This window comes from Psittacula echo, assembly GCF_963264785.1.
Source record: "Psittacula echo genome assembly, chromosome: Z".
Lineage (NCBI taxonomy): Eukaryota > Metazoa > Chordata > Aves > Psittaciformes > Psittacidae > Psittacula > Psittacula echo.
Window position 1 is genome coordinate 104362913 of NC_137742.1, and position 18105 is coordinate 104381017.

The 18105-nt window shown below is 49.6% G+C and overlaps 1 protein-coding gene across 7 annotated transcripts in view; it reads right to left on the minus strand.

Moving 5' to 3' along the window:
- The window catches only part of ANKRD11 (ankyrin repeat domain containing 11), a 153422-nt gene that overhangs the window by 60178 nt on the left and 75139 nt on the right, over positions 1-18105 (minus strand). The window contains exon 1 of one of the 7 annotated variants that reach the window (XM_080637873.1): positions 7006-7156. The exons of the other annotated variants lie outside the window; for them this stretch is intronic. The gene's annotated coding sequence lies outside the window, so the exon portion shown is untranslated. Of the gene's footprint in view, positions 1-7005; positions 7157-18105 lie in introns of those variants that run through there. 7 annotated transcript variants of the gene reach the window in all.

An 18105-nucleotide genomic window follows, 5' to 3' on the forward strand; every position in this document is an offset into this window, starting at 1 on the left:
TGCTGCCAAACAGCTACAGATCCTCTTCCAGACTCACTCTGTTGGTTATAAAGTTTATGTTGCAGCATGCTTGGGTTTGTGCAGGACAGTAGATACGCTGTCCCTGGAGACATTCAAGGCCGGGCTCGATGTGGTTCTGAGCAATGTGATCTAGTTTAAGATGTCCTTGCTCACTGCAGATGACCCTTGAAGGTCTCTTCCAACCCAAACTATTCCGTGATTCCATTATTCTTACATTTTACATGACAAAACTCTATTATCAGAAGTGCATTTAGAAGCTATTTTAATCCACAGGCTGGGACAAAATAGCGCCTTTACAACTCCTTTAAACAAAACATCTGTCTGGTAGCCGCTAAGGTGGTTGCGATGGTCAGTAACAAGTGCCTACATGCATGGACTAAAAGAATATATGAAAGGTTTGCAAAATCACTCGCTGCAGGTTAATGCTTACCTGCAGCTCTTTGGAAGATGAGCAATACTGTACATAAAGCCACCAGCACCATGCACTGCTGGCACTGAGCCGGGCTTTTTGCTCAATGCTCCAGCAGTTCCACAAAGATAACAGAATCATAGAATGGTCTGGGTTGGAAAGGACCTTAAGAACATCTAGTTCCAACCCCCTGCCATGGGCAGGATGGAGGAAGCAAGGACCAAGCATTATCTGTAGTGAGTTTTACGTTGAAAAAAAGAGGCAGAAATACCCATGGACATCACATAGAGCGGGTCTCCATCTACCACGATTTCTCCAGATGCTCCACTCTTGCTAAGATGTGAACTCAGAGGTTTTTTCTTGCTTTCTAAAAACTGATTCAGGACAGTGCTTATTTTAGCACTGAAACCTGCAGGCCGGTCCAGAAGGAACAACTCAGCCCTCCATAGGAGCAGACACCCAAACCGCATTGATTAGGACAGGGCTTTGCATACTAATTTCCATTAGAACTGTTCCACCCCCATTGTATCAGACCCGTGAATGGTGGCATTGTCTCAGGGCAGAGCATTCTTCATACCGAGCCCCTGCACATGGGAGCCCTGGTGCTATGTAATAACAAAAACAAAATCTCAGCAGAAGTCCATTAGCATCCAAAGGGCAGGAGCCTGAATGCATCAGAAGGATTCTTTGAAAAGTAAGAGTGAAATGAATGTAATAAAATGCTACTATTAAGTGATATTCATTGTCCAAATTAAACCATCAGAAGCAGAGACCTTGACTCCCCAGATGTATTTAGCACAGCACATGCTGCAGAGCCAGGGAGCAAGGCTATTAAGAATTCTAAGCCCTGGACTTGCCCCAGGTATGGATTGCTTGATTTCTTCGTGAGCACTTGATCACATGGAACTATATCTGGATTCCCAGAATAAAACCTCTGATCTTCAGGAGGGTGTACATAGCTGCACACCCCACATACATGCAAATCTCCACTCACACCCACCCCATGGAAGATGCACACCAGGATCCACGGGAGCTGATCGATGCCCCAACACAGGGGCAGGTTTAAGACAGAAGAGAGCACAGCATTATTCAAAGCAGCTGGAGCTGAAAGCAAGAGACAGAAGGTTTTTCTAGACATGGGGCCAAACATCCTTCTTTCTGCAGATGCAGGAACACAGCAGCACTGGGAAGGGTGGACCCCTCTGGTAAGGAATGCCTCTGTTCCTCCAGAGCAGGGCAGAAGCCAGACTGCTTCAGGACAGCAGAACACACAGTGCCATTCCTGAGCTACGAGTTGGTTTGCTGGTTCATTATTTACAATTCCTAAACCTCTTGCACACTAAGATAAACCCTCAGCTATTTGCTGCTGCTTTAGCTTTCCATGGCCACTGCAGACCAACAGCCTCCAGATGTGTCCATGCAGCAGCCAAAACGAGTGAGGAGTGACCCTGGGAGCTGCGCTCATAGCTCTGCCGCAGCCAGCCGCCCTCTCCAGGGTCCCAAAACAGAGGGACGGGATGGAACTTCCTATGCCCAGGTTCCTCGCTCCCAAAACTCACCCCGAGGTTCCTTAACCTGCTCTGCTCCGTATCTACAACCTACCGCCCAGCTGCCAGCTCCTTTTCCCAGGAGTCGGTGGTTAATTCCCACACCACATGTACTCCGGGGCTCTTCCCCATCCACCTTGCTGCTTGAACCCTCTTTTTACCCCTTAGCTCATCCCTGAGCCCAGGAGTGCTGTGGGGACGAAGCACAACACACTCCCATGTACCTGCACAAACACCACCACGAGGAGCAGCAGGCAGGTCAGCAACTCACACTGTAGTAACAAGTCTCAGAAGATAAAACAAGCTCTTTTCTAATTTTACTAAGCCTTTAAGCTTTGGCCTTCAGAGTCAGCCATGGCTGGCAGCCAGCCCCGGCAGCACCCGTCCACAGGCATGCAGCTCAAAGAGCAGCTTGGGTGCAAGGCATGTATGCTGTGCTGCTCGTCCTGCAAGCTGAAAGGCTCCTCAAGCACTTTGGTAGCAGGGGCTCGCTGTCCAAGGAAACAAGAACAGGAAAGTAACAGACTCCAAGCAAGTAACTCACTGAGAGCAAACACCACAGCCCAACCAAGCCCACAAACTTGACTTCTAGCTTAGAGCATTTTGCCCTCTGCAGAGTACAAGACGGGCTCCAGGTCCTGCAGCCCAAGCTAAGTTTCAGTCTCGAAGGTGTTTTCCTGCGCTGTTCTATCCACACACTGCCATTCCTACATCACAACAAAGTAAAGGGCTCACCTCTACATTTTCCAGTGGTGGGTCACAAGCTCATGCAGGCTGCTCAACACCAGCAGCTCCTCAGGAAGCTACTTGCTCTGCCAGAAGCTGAGGTGTGCAGAAGGAGCCAGACGCACTCAAACAGAGCTGTGCTTCGAGAGAGAGGGCAAAGCACAAGCATCGCGTTTAAAAGGCATCAGATAATGGCCAATCATAGGACAGTTTGGGTTAGAAGGGACCTTCAGAGCTTATCTATCTAGTCCAACCCCCTGCAATCACAGCAGGGACATCTTCAACTAGATCAAGTTGCCCAGAACACATCCAGCCTGGCCTTCCTCCTGCGGCTTCTGTGCACATTAAGCCTGGCCCTGAGACAGCACAACAGTCACTCAAACACCACTTTCAGATTTTGAATGTCCTTCCTGCAAGAGAAGAGGCTGGCCAAAAAAATAAACAACATCCACTTGAAACGAACCCGAGGAAATTAGAAGGTTGGGAAGGAGTGAACATGCGATATGAACAGCGTGATTTACTAGCCAAGGCCTCCTGGAAATACGTCTGCATTAGAAAATTGCTTCATCACCGCAGTGCTTCCCACACCACGCTCCAGCACCGAGCATTTCACTTAGTTTCTTTTCTGTGTTGCTTCAGGGACCCTACATGTGGACATCTCAACACAAAGCCGCTGCCGTGTGCGACACACAGCATCTGCATATCAATGTCCCCCCGGCCCCTTCAACTCCACAGAGAAAGGGCCTAATCTGGGTTTTGTTCCCGGCCCCATGGCGCGGGAGCCGGGTTACACAACCCCTATTCACCCTCCCCAGCCCTGGGAACATCTTTGTAGCCCCAGACAGGAAAGCTGGGGGAGGAGGAGGAACACGAATGGGGCTGGAGACACTCTGGGAGGAGGGCTCGGTGGAAGGATGATGTGCTACATCAACCTCTGAGCTCTCCTCCAAGGGGATCACTATGGACCCTGCTTGTGGAAATCCAGCCAGGGAGACCTGCAAACATCCATCTCCAGCCAATTCATATGAACTTCTCGAGGGAAAAGAACCAAACATCACAGGAAGAGGTGCACTGAAGCCACAGCAATGCTGGGCTGTGCATGGACCAACTCGGGCAGGCAATGGGGGACATCCTCTGGGGAAGGTCCCAGCACTGCCCTGGACACGCACAGCGAGCATCACAGAGCGGGTGAGTGGCCACCAGCCTGAGCCAGCGTAGGGGGGTGCAGCAGGCCCAGTTCACCCTGCAAATGGACAAAGGCATCCCGGATGATGCAAGTGCCTTTGTACACCCCTGAACCAAGAGTTTCTCCCACAGTCAACACAGCTTTTATGTTAAAATCAGCTACCCAGGGATGTGCTTTCCACAGCAGTGCTGACAGACCCGTCCCATCAGCCAAACATCCTCATTTCAGTGGTGAACAGGAGCTGTGAACGAGGTTTTACTCCTGCACACTAACACCTCCCTTCCCACTGACCGAGTCCAACCTTTGCCTGCATCCAGAGAGAGCCCCTGGTACAGAGACTGCGGAAGAGAATGAGCAAATCCATCCTTTCAGGCCTGGTCCTTGCAGAACCACACAGTGCACCGCTATTCACACAGCTGATATCTCTGAGAAGCCACTTTTTGCACAACATATAGAACAGAAATACCAGGTAGCTACGTTAGGTGAAGGTTTGCTCTGTTTTAGGGTGTGATGCCAGCCAAACTGAGCCAAGAACTAGCCAGTATCCTTTAAAAAAGGAGAAATGAGGAAAACAGTTATCAGTGGGAGAGCAGTGAGCTCCCAGGAAGAAGATGTGTGTTACCATCTAAGGGACTTACTGTGCACTAGATGGGAAGAAAAACACATCCTCATCTTTCCACAGTTTAAATGGTAGGGTTTTTGTTTAATTATTGCTTTTAAAGGATGACAAAGTCCTGGAAAGAAGATATTTCATACACATTTCATGCACTGACTAAAACCGGAAAGGAGTTTTCACTTATAATGCTCTTAAAATGTAATCTGTAGCCTGTTCATAGTGCAGGCTGTGGGCAACTTGATTGTATTTCATGGCCTCTTCACCATGAATAAAAGCTATTCTGGAGCTGCACCGAACACAGGAGCCCGGCAGGTAAGAGGATCCCAGCCCTGCCCGTGAGGGCAACCTGATGCCGTTCTATAAAAGGGGAGAGGAAGGGAAATTACTTTCATTTCTATTAAAGAGCACAGATTCCCACTGGAGATTGGGTCACCTCCCGAGGCAACAGGCAGAGGAAATCCTGACACTGCACAAGCTCATGCAAGTGAAGAACCAGGATACTTTAAGTGCTTTCGTGGTGAAAAAGCCCAGCCTGGTTTGGGTTGGAAGAGGCCTTAAAGCTCCTCCAGCTCCAATTCCCAGCACAGGCAGGGACCCCTTCCACTGGAGCAGCTTGCTCCAAGCCCCTGTGTCCAACCTGGCCTTGAACACTGCCAGGGATGGGGCAGCCACAGCTTCTCTGGGCACCCTGGGCCAGCGACTCAGCACCCTCACAGGGAAGAGCTTCTGCCTAAGAGCTCATCTCAGTCTCCCCTCGGGCAGGTTCAAGCCATTCCCCTTGGCCTGTCCCTACAGGCCCTTGTTGAAAGCCGCCCTCCAGGCTTCTTGCAGCCCCTTTAGGCACTGGAAGGCTGAAGAACATTCTCAGGCTTAAACACACCAAATAAAGCCTCTGTTCCTGTAAAACCTGATGCCTGATTATCAGTCAAGGCCAGCGTATTTAGCCTAAAATTGGGTAATATTGTTTTGTGGTTGTTAATAGCCAAAGCCGACAATGCCCCGCTCTGAACAGACGCTGCCGAGCAGTTCTCAGCCTTTCATCAGGACAGCGTAGGCGTTGAATTCTGGAGCTAATCACCTTAGCAACGGCTCTAAACATATGTGCAGTGACATCAGCTGATTCCTGAAAGCTGTAAATAGAGGATAATAGCACGAAAAAATTCTGGGTGGGAGCCAAGACCTAAAAACCATACTATTAAAACACTGCCTGTAATTCAATGTATGCAAACTTGTTTGCGTCCCCGCTCCCCAAAACCTGTGTAATTACACACCTACCAGCACCACTGGTGATTGTTCCACTGCAGGCTTCTCCCAGATTCAGTGATTTCCCAGAAACCAGGGTTTAACAGAAATCCTGCTTCAAATCTAACTTTAAAAGCCTGGAGAGAAAGAAAACCCTGGCAGAGAACCCCCACACAGCGCGAGGGAAGGCTCAAGGGCACCTGCTCCAACCCAACGGGTAACATCGACTTAGGAGAGTTATCTGTAAATAAGAAAATAAACAGTGTGCTGATGGGCTTTATCACTGACTCACGCAGAAACTGGGAACAGGAACAGGGGCAAACGCTGCTCCAAGGACGCGCTGCCCAGCCTGTGCCCTTGCTGAAGAGGAGTTCCCGCAGGAAGAGCCCATGCTGGTGAGCAGACAGAGCGAAAGGGGCATATTCTGAGTTGCCTCATGTTGGTACCTCATTAAGATCTTGAACTGCCTGTTTAGGGAGTCCCTCAATCAGCCATCAGTGTAAGACACGAGAACAATATACTTTTTGTTTTTCTCCACTGGTTGTGACCCATATTCCTGAGGTCTGTTGTGCAGGATGTGACCTGGCCGGCTAAAGAAACCTTTGCAGTGCCCTCCATGTCAAGCTGGCACGCTGGGAGGGAGAGAAGGAAAGTGGAGAAATGGGCTTAATAGGATTTTCAAATGTCCAAAAATATCTTTAGCAGGCCCATTTACGCAGAGCCTCAGCACTCACTGAACTTGAAAGCAGAATTTGCTGTGCAAAGAACACAGCTTGCATGCTAAGCGGGCCCAAGGAACGCTGCTCCTGCAGCACAAAGCCACCGGCTCCTTTGCCCTCTCCTCTGGATAAACGAATGGAAGAGAAAGGCTGAGTGCCATCTTCATCAGGGCAAGGAAGGTGCCGGGGGGCTCAGTGTTGGTGAGGTCCCTTGGGTGCAGCAGTGGCACGCTCGCCTGCAAAGGGACCAGCAACTCGAGTTCATTCTATTAGTGAAGTGCTCTACGTTATAAATAAAATAATACTAAGGCTAGGGAAAGAAAATGCAGACTTGAGAGCAGCCTCTGAAGCAGGATGCAGCATGGAGCCAGAAGCAAGAAATTCCCCCTCCTCTCTTCTGTGTAGGTTGGGTTTTTTTTCCTCTGTCAATTAAGAGTTGCAAGGAAATCCAGTGAATTGAGATCAGCAGTGTTAATCGTTATTGCATGTGGATTTAATTAGCATTATTTTTTAACTACAGGTAATTTACAGTGCCTCACCTCAACGTGCAAGCCAGGTAGTGCCTCTGCGCACGAGAAAACCACCACGCCAAGGATAATCCTGCCATTTGCTTGCTGCCTTTAATTTCTGTAATCCCTGGTTACCAGTTCCAGCAGGACTGCCATGGTTACTCCCTGCTCCTCTGATCAAAGCTCCTGCGCACCGGAGTGGCAGCGCTTCTGCTGAGATGCTAAGAATAGAGAAGCCCCTTTCCTGAGTGCTCACTCAGGTGGGATGCAGGGAAGGAAGGATGGATTCCTGAGAACCATGGGGGAGAAGGGGATGGTGCAGGAGGACGCTGCCCAGCGCTGGACCTGCTGATGGACATCCCATGCAAGGAGGTGCAGCAGCATCTCCTGCTTGCTGCCTTTCTTCCCCTTGTACAAGCTTAGGCTATCAGCCTGCCCTCCGCAGATCTCTACAAGGTCTGTTTGGCATCTTTACCATCTATCTTGCTTTTCTGGAAGTCTCCCTCTGTAGCCTGTATCACCGTTTGTGAATCTCGGAGCTCTGGGAGGCAAATCTTCACAGAGACCCCATAGTTCTGGATCGCTGTTTCACCATGGGAACTGCTGTCACCCTGGTACAGCCAACTCATCCGCAGACCTGGCTTCTGTCTGCCTACGGAGTGACCTGTCACTGTCACCCAAGAAACTGACCAATTCAGAGAGTCACACTGCAATGAAGAGACACTTTGAACAGTATCCTGTGTGAGCTGAGCTGGCTTCCCTTAAGGGCATCACATCTCCAATCAGTCAGCTCTCCAAACCGGAGCTGGCTAAAATCTTCCAGCATTGTGAATGCATTTGCAGAGCACCAGGCCTGGCAGCAGCGAGGCACAGGATGGACGGACCAGCCAACCACAGAGGTGCAGGTGAGACTGCCTGGCAGGACCCATGAACAGTTTGAAGTATTTTACATGCTACTGCCTTATAAAAGCTTTCCTGTGTTTAAATCAGTAACACCCCAAGCTCTACAGGGATGTACGCACCCTACAGCTGGAGAGAACAAGCATCACCTCGTCATCTGAAGACCTCTGCAACGTCCTCTCAGCAGCACGTGCAATGCTGAGATGTCGATGCACCCCTGGAAAACACCTTCCTTTGCTACGGCCCTTCCTACCTCCATTAGGTCCCACTACAGGGTGGCTTGCGGTGCTGCGCTCACTCCCATGGTAACAAGAAGACGAAAGAATGGTGGCCTCCCCTCCCCAAGAAGGGCACAAACAGGCTGGTGCGAGTGTCATCACAGCTAAGAAACACAAGGAAACTGCAGGAAAAGCTCTTGCATTCACCCTCTTTTCTTTAGAGGAAAGGGACCTATGCCTTTAAAAGCAAATGCTCCAACAACCTATGGAAGCTGGTGCACATGTGCCCGGAGATAAACAACATCATGGCACAGGTAAGCTGTTTACTCATGATTTATCACACCATCTCCCACCTAATTGCATAGCTAAACAGTCAGTCATTTTAATCCACATAAGCAGCTTAAGCTTCCTTATGTAGCTCTGCAGCACTGCTCACTTCCTGATTTGGAAAGAGTAATTCTCTAAGTCTTGCTCTAGAAGGTACAAACCCCACCATTTTCACAGAAACCCTGCACAGATGAGGTGGACACATAGGACAGGTATCTCCTGGAAAGGGGCCCCAAACATCTCCTTCATACTCAGTGCCAGGCAATGCAGAGGATTTTCTGTGAGAGACCATAGCAATTTCACATCCAGATGCAAGCCTTTGGTGTCAGGGATTGCATCCGGATGTGAATGACCAAGTCTGTTTCTAATCTTACCTTGAATCATACCCTTAGCCAAAATCTGGCCATTACCTTCTTTCAATAAAGGGAAGGGACCTTAAAGCTCATCCAGTTCCAACCCCTGCCATGGGCAGGGACCCCTTCCACTGGAGCAGCTTGCTCCAAGCCTCTGTGTCCAACCTGGCCTTGAGCACTGCCAGGGATGGGGCACATTTGATTTTTTAGATCACATTTTCAAAATCCTTGGAGACCCACACAAATGAGCATAAAAATCTGCAAGGGTCCACCAAAAACTGCGTCCCCATGCGCACAGAGACCCCCCCGTCTCCAAAGCCCTTAGTTCTCAAAGCGCATTTCAGCTTTTCCACACAAACATATAGATAAGCAGAGGTAACAGAACTTATTTAAACGTGAAGGAAACCAGGGTTTGGGTTACATCAAGCTCTTCTCAATGCTAGATAACCACCGTGTTGAAAGTGAAAGCTGCCACATGAGAGACTGGAGCTCTGCACGCTGCTCGCACGCCTTCCGCTCACAGCCACAGCCAAGGGGGATTCCTGGCTTGCAACACCGGAGAACTTTACCCCCCAAAACCACCATGAACTTAGGCCGGTGACCCCAAGCCAAGCTTCGAAATCATTCCCGATACAACCAGATCAAAAGTCCCGAGCTGGAACCGCCTGCCTTTGATACTCTAAACCCTGTTACCGACACCGGGTGAGACCATGGGGCTGAACTCCTCCTGCAAGAATTCTTTACAAAATTTATTCCACCATATGTAAAATTCATCTGTGTAGTCGCACACCCTTGTAGGCTTGAATGGGGAGAAGGAGTCTTTCGACTCCCAGTGCAATTTATTATTTAAGAGCAGTAAAATGACAGCGCTGATAGGGGAGCTGCAGTGATGTAATGGGTAATGCAGTTCCGCTCGCTGCAGAAACCGCGCTGTACATTAGCGGGCTGGCGAGGGTGGTTGCTCCTATCAATTATTTATAGTGTTCTGGCGCGCAGCCTGGAGAGGGTCACATCGCTGAAAGCTAACTTTATCTGCATTGTTCCCAGCCTCCTGCCCAGCTGTCACTCTGTCCCTAATTTAATACACCCAGCGCAATGAGGAAGGATGCAGGAGTGCTGGGTTGGGCCCAACCAAGCTGGAGGAGAAGGCAGGCTCTGACCATGGGCTGCTGAGGTCTCAGTCATCTTTGTTATGGTGCTGGTTGGGCTGTTTAAAATCTGCGTTCGAGACTAACCTCATTGCTGAAATGGAACCTAAACGGTTTCAGGGCAAGTGTGCTCAAGAGGGGTGACAGGTGGGACATCCATGGTGCGATAGGATTCTCCATCTCAGTAACTGTGCCACCCAAAGAGCAGGCTGCACTATGTGTTTTCACAGAATCACATAATGGTTTGTGTTGGAAGGGACCTTAAATCTCATCCAGTTCCAATTCCCAGCACAGGCAGGGACCCCTTCCACTGGAGCAGCTTGCTCCAAGCCCCTGTGTCCAACCTGGCCTTGAACACTGCCAGGGATGGGGCAGCCACAGCTTCTCTGGGCACCCTGGGCCAGCGCCTCAGCACCCTCACAGGGAAGAGCTTCTGCCTAAGAGCTCAGCTCAGTCTCCCCTCGGGCAGGTTAAAGCCGTTCCCCTTGGCCTGTCCCTACAGGCCCTTGTCCCAAGCTCCTCTCCAGGTTTCCTGCAGCCCCTTTAGGCACTGGAGCTGCTCTAAGGTCTCCCCTTAGGGAGCCTTCTCTGTGTAACACAGCAAGAGCTATTCAACAATGTATGTAAATATTGGGGGGGGGGGGGGGGGGAGAAGAGACAAGAGAAAGCACTTGTCAGCTCTCCAGAAAATATATTAAAAATTAAAATATATAAATATATATAAAAGGAAAAATACCATCATTTTCTGTTCCAGCTACGAACTGGAAAAGCACAGCCAAGGGCTGATTCTCCTCTATTTTTCCACCAAGGGACTCCTCAAGCCTTTGTCCCTACAACTCACCACCAAACCTCTTCCATTGTTCACCCCAAAATCAAATCAACCATGGCCACTTTTCAGACCTCTGAAACATGCTCTTAAACACACTGTTCATTTGGCCCCGTATCTATATAAAAGCTATTACATTTTTATCTTTAGCTGCTTCAGGGGTTTTGTTACTGCAAGAGATGCTTCCACAGGGAATCACTCTAGCAAATATCAGGTACAGGAAGATGAGCTGCTGCTTGTGCAGCTCCCACACCCAGTCTTTTCCCACTGACCAACGGGATTCACGTATCCCATATGCTGCATCAAATACCTCTCCCATGCCTCAAACTGATGTCAAATCCTGCTTCAATGAGAAGGCATTTTTCAAGCCTTGTGAAGCCAGGAAAACAGCCTGGGTTTTCCTGCGATTGGGACTGGATGTCTTGTTTCAAGCAACAAGCACCACCCAGGTTTGGTTCAGAGGCACAAAACAATTCCAACGATCAGGACTGAAAATAGCACACGGCACCATCATGAAAAACACAACATTTGCACCAAAGGGAAGCTGCTGGAAAGGAACACAGAGGCCCAGAGGAAGCAGGTTTGTTCTGCGGCACAAACCAGGGCCCAGGAGAGGCTCCTGCGGCAGCACCATTGGGACCGGCACCTCCAGCAGCACCCAGCACACCAGTAGCAGAGAGGAGGCAGCACAGACTCCACCCAGAGGCTCTGGTAAGGAGAAGGCGACAGCTAAATCCATGTGTGTTCCCATGGTTCAGCCCAGCGCAAGACAGAAAACCATAACTAATCTCACTGTGAAAACCAGCACTTTCGGTACCATAGAAATCTGCCCAAAATGCCAAAAGGGGGGAACCAGGACAGCCATGGAAGGAACAAGCCAGTGCCAAAGTCGGCACCACCACGGAAAACCAGATTTTGACCAGGAGCCGAGCATGGAACGTGCAGACCACGCTCTGCTGTCACTGAACCAGAGTCTTCAGGGCCTTTACATCCTATCCGAATCCAGGATTATTTCCATGGCAACTATCTGGAGAACTTATTAAGTAAAAAAACCCAAGAACAGTTTGAACACACAGAACCTACATTCATAACGTACTGACTAAATTAGCAGCACTGAGGTTTTCAGTAATCAAAATAAATCAAGTTCTAGCAACTCAAATCTTCTCTTTGTCCCAGCTAAGAAGAAAAACTTGATAGTAACATCAGTGTAGTGGGAGGAGGAGGAATTACAGGTTTTCTAAAACCCATACAAGCCCTATATAAGCTAAGTCTTATCCCATTCGAGTGGTTCAAGAGATTATTTTAGTATCTGACAGTTCAAGGACTGTTAAATAAGGCTGAGTTTGCAAAAGACGATAAACTTCATTGCAAGGCAGCTACTGGAGAACCAAAAAGATAACAATCATGTGGCACAGAACAGTTATCTAGTAGAAAACTTCACTGAATCACCTCAAATTTGTATATAAAAAAGCATAATTTCCAACTCTGTCCTGCCAGGCTTTGTGTAGTGCTGGGTATCGCTGGTCTGCCCAAAGCAGGCTTGGACCAACACCGTCCCATATGCACTGGATGATACAACACACGCAGCAATTGCCTGCTCCTGCCTGATCCCAATCCAGCTCCTAGTGCCTAATCATACTCCTCACTTCACTCACACATTGGCTGGAACAGGACAGGAAAATTCATTGGTTCTTTACCATATCTGCGCTGAGGCGCTGGCACAGGGTACCCAGAGAAGCTGTGGCTGCCCCATCCCTGGCAGTGTTCAAGGCCAGGTTGGACACAGGGGCTTGGAGCAAGCTGCTCCAGTGGAAGGGGTCCCTGCCCGTGGCAGGGGTTTGGAAATGGGTGAGCTTTAAGGTCCCTTCCAACCCAAACCAGCCTGCGATTCTTTGATTCTATATTGAGCTTGGAAGATTCACGAGTTTGGAATATTTGCTTGGAGAAAGGACAATTTGCTTATTAGAGCTAATTTCAAATAGATTAAAAAATAGCAGAACCTGATATTAAAACACTGAAAACAATCAGTCTTTCTTGATTCAATTATTCTGCAGCCAAATTCCCGTTTCCTTCCAGGATCTCTCTGCAAAACAGCAGAGGAGGCGCGACAGAGCACTGGGGAACGGCCGTGACCAAAGGAATACGCTTGTGTCTCCAGCAAGGAGCACATCCCCCATGCCACAGCGACTGGAAGGTGGCAAGGAGAGGGGACAGGGACACGCCGCACATCGCACTGGCACAGCGCCACACAAGGGTGCAGGACCTGGTCACAGGCTTTGTGCATTCCCCCTTCCCAAACTCAGAGCCCTGCTGTAACTGAGCCTCAGCTGGGCACTGCAACAGCAACCACGGTTCCTCCTAAGCACGGGGGTGATGGGGACATCACAAAGTTTTGGCAGAACGCGAAAAAAATGCTGCCCAAAAAATTTCGTAACGGTGAATTCAGAGTGAGAAAATAAGTCTTAACAGGGATGATTTTGCAGGTGCTGTTAAAGAAGTGGTTAAATGAACCGTTGGCTCCGTCGTTAAGTTCAGCTCGGGATATTATAGGCATTATCGATTTACCTTAGATCAACCTGGAAACTCATTTCCAATGGTTTCTAATGGAACCTGGATTTTCTCAGGCCCAATATGCCTCATGAGGTTGAGCCTCCTGCAAGGAAATACAATACCATAGGATTAAAATGGCAGCTGTCAGACAGACAACAGCCCCATTCATTTAATGAAGATAGCCCAACAGTGATAGGGATTTCTAAAGGCTACTCCAAAAGGCTGCTCTGCAATTAAATAGAGTGGTAAGACCATCGTGGTGAGCATGGCCTTATGAGTACCTATAGATAATGGTGTGCACCTGCGACTCGGGATTTACAGAAACCAAAGGGAGGTTATTTAAAGTTTATTTCTGCAATATCAGCTTGCACGCACTATCAATAGGCCTTTGAGAGGCAATGCTGATTAGTGATTGGAGCGGAGAGGGGCAGTTTTGGACCCCAGCTCCATTGCCTGCTCAGCCACGAACATACAAAGCATTTTGGCAAATGAGTTTTTCAGCAGCCGCAGCTGTACGGCACGCAGAGCAACACTCCGGGTTCTATTCTTAGCCAAGCAGGGATGGAGACAGCAGAGCAGATGCACAACCAGTAAACAACTCTTCCCTACAAGCAAAGCCATTTTAAAGGAGTAAATTCCCTCTCGAACAGATGAAGATCTCTGTGAGGGTGCACGAGCATCAATCCCACTTGCAGGCACTCAAGAGCACCCGAGAAAAGGAAGTTCTGTGGCCAGCTGAGCACAGGAACAGGCAACCTCGTAAACAACCAGACTCCACAGCCTTCCTCTCCATCACTTACCAAGCCGGAATGGCCTGTGTCCTAAGCACCATCCCGCCTGCCTCCAGAGCAGGACAGGCCCCCACTCCCAAATATCACACACTGAGGAATGCGGGATGAAAGCAGGGAGCAGAGAATGCAGTTTTGACCAGGACAACAAACCATCAACCCTCCATCTCTGCTTCGGCAGCAAGAGCTTCACCAGTCACGGAAACACTGTCTCCTCAATAAAATGCCCTGTAGCAGGCTAAGCCTACCGGAATACTGGTCTGGTATTTTAGCCAGAAAAAAGAGTATTATTCCTTTATGGACCTGAAAGGAAAAGATTTTTCTCAAGCCTCAGGGGAAAAGATTCCTTGAATACAAAACCAAGCAGGGAATTGGGTAGCCTGAAAGGAGGCTTCCAGAAAGGTGTGAGCATAGAAAACACGAGCTCAGAGCAGGAAGGAAATCGTAACATTAGCTACAGACTTTGAACGCAGATCTGCATCACCAAACACCAACAGTGGGCAAAACACTCTGTGCCAAACAACATACCACACTTGATCCTCAGCTATTTCCAAACTTCATCTGCAAATGCACCCTGTCTCGAGACAAACGAAAATCCAGGCATGATAGATACATGGCAATTAACCACAACCCTTATGGTTTGTAGTGCCTCGCGAGCAAACGAGCACTGCCCTCAGCCCCAAGACATCCTGCGGAAGCAACCGGCCGCTTGCAGAAATCACCCAGCACTATGTTCTGCCCATTCTCCAGTTCTGCCCGTCTTACCCCGCAGCTCCAGGAGCTCCTGCCTCTGCCGTTGCCCCTTCCCTTCTCTTCCCATTCTCCTCCTGCTCCTTCCCTTGAAGTCACCAGTCCCACTGCCCTCCCTCCTGGCAGCGGTGCCAGATGTCAGCCTGACCCGCAGCCTCCAGTTTGGGTCAGTTATCAGGGTTATGGTGCAAGGGGAGCGATGGGCTCCAGAACTGCTGGCAAATAGAGCCCCAGGCTATTTCTCCCAGTAGCAAACTGCCCACAGCAGAGCTGTGAGTCTGAAAGACGGTTCATGCACACCACAATGAAAGCCTAAGGCACCGAGAGCTGAGTAAGGTGACCCTTGACTATGTTAAGCATCAGTCATTCGTAGAAGTGTCACTTACTGCACAAGGGGGATGGATGACTTGAATGCCTCCTGCAAGAATAACTGCACACTGAAGGCAAGGGCTAAAGTTTCTGGAGAAGGGATGCTGCTGTTTGCTGAGAAGGCGATGCTGCAGCACTCCAAGGAGAACTACTCAAAGACCCTGGGCTGCTGCAAGGAGATATTAGAGGCACTCATCGGGGAACATCATATGTATTTAAACCAAAACCAGACCTGTATTCTTGACCAAAGTCCACTCCTTGAAGGATGTGCCCTGATGAAGGAACAGCTCCAAAGCAATGGTATGCAGTTTGCTGGAAGGAGAGAGGAAAGCTTCAAGCCTGACATAAACCAGGGCTCAGATTCCTCTATCATCCCGAGACTGCACCACAGATAAGGCCGCGTCAACTTTTCCATTTGAGCACTCTCCCCTCGAAGGTTTATAGTCAGGGTGAAAATGTTTTGGCCAGGTGGAAGCTTAACATACAGGCTCCCAAAGCAGGGAGCTGCCCAAGTATATAAAACATCAGCGTCACCCACCCAGACCTGGTTTCTCCCCACTGGAAAAGAGAAAAGCTCATTTTCCTCCCCACTGAATTCTCCAGATTCCTCTGCAGCACATAAGCAATGCCCCTCATAGGGGCTGGGGCTGCTCATCTACAGTCCAGTGCCCTCACATGAGCTGGGGATCCTCATCTACAGTCCAGATCTGTACAAAGTGCCCTGCAACATCAAACAACCCAAGGGACTGAAACACAAACAGATTAAACATTAACCCAGGAGCTAAGCGCAGGGCATTGCGACCTCAGCACTGCAATCCTGCCCCAGCCCAGTGCTGCTGGCCATGCCTCAACCTCTCCCACTGCGCTGTGCTTTTTGGAGAGGCGAAACTATGAAGATGGTCCATGGAAAGCAGCCCCCAGGCCAGGGGCTGCAGGCACCAGTCCCTGCTCCTGCTGGCGTGCAGCACCCAGCACTCAAACCCACATGCTGGGGACATGCAGGGTGATGGGGAGGTATTTGGGTACCAACGAGCAGCACAGTGTGTCCCCCTTTGCTTCACTGCAGTTATCCCCCAAGACAGAAATATTTGTGCTTGTTTTTCTGCTGCTGCTGAGCAGCTATGAAATGTCTCCCACTACAGAGGGCCGGAATAAATCCCAGCTCCTCAAGCAGCATCTGAAATCAGCTTCTCTCCGATTTCCATCACAATTTCAAACCTTTAATTTACTCCAGTGAAGGCAATGTTTGTGTTTGTTTACCGGCCACAGAGGAGCTTCTGAGCACTGGTGGTTTATCACATTCACCCAACAGATACATTCTGGGGAGCCTCTCGGACTGGCCATGACTTGTCACAAATTACTGGTCACAAACTTCTCCTCCCTGTCCCCATGATGGCGGGCACACACTGTGCCTCCAGAAGCCTTTTGGGATCGCCTGAAAGGAGCCTGGCTTTCTCCTTTTCAAAGTTCAAATAAAAAAGGAAACAGAAAGGAGGAAAACAGCCTGATTTTCTTCTCCTTCCTCTGTTAAACCTTGGAGTGCTGGCCTGAACCGCAGCATTCCTCACCCGGGGAAGCACCCCGGCAGGCTCTATGGAAGGATGAAGGCCATGCGGAACCCAAAACACTTTCCCCCAGTACCCTCCATGAATTTAGGATTCACTGCTGTACGTCAGTGAAGCAACTTTGCTCTTTCTGGAGGGAAGGGACAGATTGCAGGAGAAAACTCTATCCTAATTGCTGCCAAATTCCACAGATTTAGTTATTAGCAGGCAATTAGGAACCTTTATTAACACTTCCTACTATGTTAAGCTCCATTTGCACCACATCCCTGCGCCAGCCTGGACGTTTCCGACGGAGCGGTACCCTGGCTCCAACGCACACGTGGCATCATGTACCAAAAACTCTGTCTTCCTGCGCGCTGCCTCCCAGGCCCCTTCCCTGCAGATGTATTTAATGTGGTTGTCTTACAAAATAAATCTCAACGAAAAAACAGAGATAAAAAACAAGGGAGTAGGGGGAGGTAAATAAAAAGCGTGGCTGCACAAAGGGAAAAACAGTTTTGCTCTTGCTTTTTAACTCACAATCAACATCTGAGCTATTCAGGAAACTGGTGCACTGCCCTCCAACCAACTTCAATTAGGGAATTCAAAAGCAGTCAGACAAAAGAATGCCTGGGAGTTACTGCACCGCACAGAGATATTTTTAGCAAGAGCTGGGAGGCTGTTTGTGGGACACTGCTTTGCTTCCACTGCATTTCAGCTTTTGTATTTACATTCACAGGACAGTAAGATTTACTAGGTCAAAGGCAGAAAGACAGGAGAAACAACATAAATGATGCAAATAATTTTGCTTTCTGATACTCTAGGAAGGTATCTGAGCAGAAGCTGATGGAGACCAGAGTGAAACACAACATTTGCCTCCGTCTGCTTCGGAAAACCATCTTTCAGCTGAAATCTCAAGTCAGTCCCTCTGAAGAGGTGATGTAAAAGAGGACACACAGAGCCGGGAAGGTCTGGGTGTCCTCTGCTCAGCATGGAGCAAGCTGCCTTAATCCACAGCAGAGCTGCAGCCGGATCCTGCCACTGACCTCTCCCCACCCCCTGGTCACCAGATGGCTTCACAAGTGGCACGGCAGTGACGCTGCCACATGAAGACACCCATCCCAAGCCCACGGCCACAGATGCTGTTTGGCCCTCAGTTCAGTGCAGCCGTGCTACGACCCAGCCCCAGCGCTTCTGCTTCCGAGAAGCCATTTCCTTACAACGAGAGGCTGTAGCCGCGCTCCCGCCGTGGCTCGGGAAGCGCAGGGCCTGTGGGGAGAGGGGAGGCAATGCCCAAAGGCAGGGCTGGTGCTGGGGAGGCAGCGGGCACCCACCGCCTGCGCCATCGCTGCGCTCC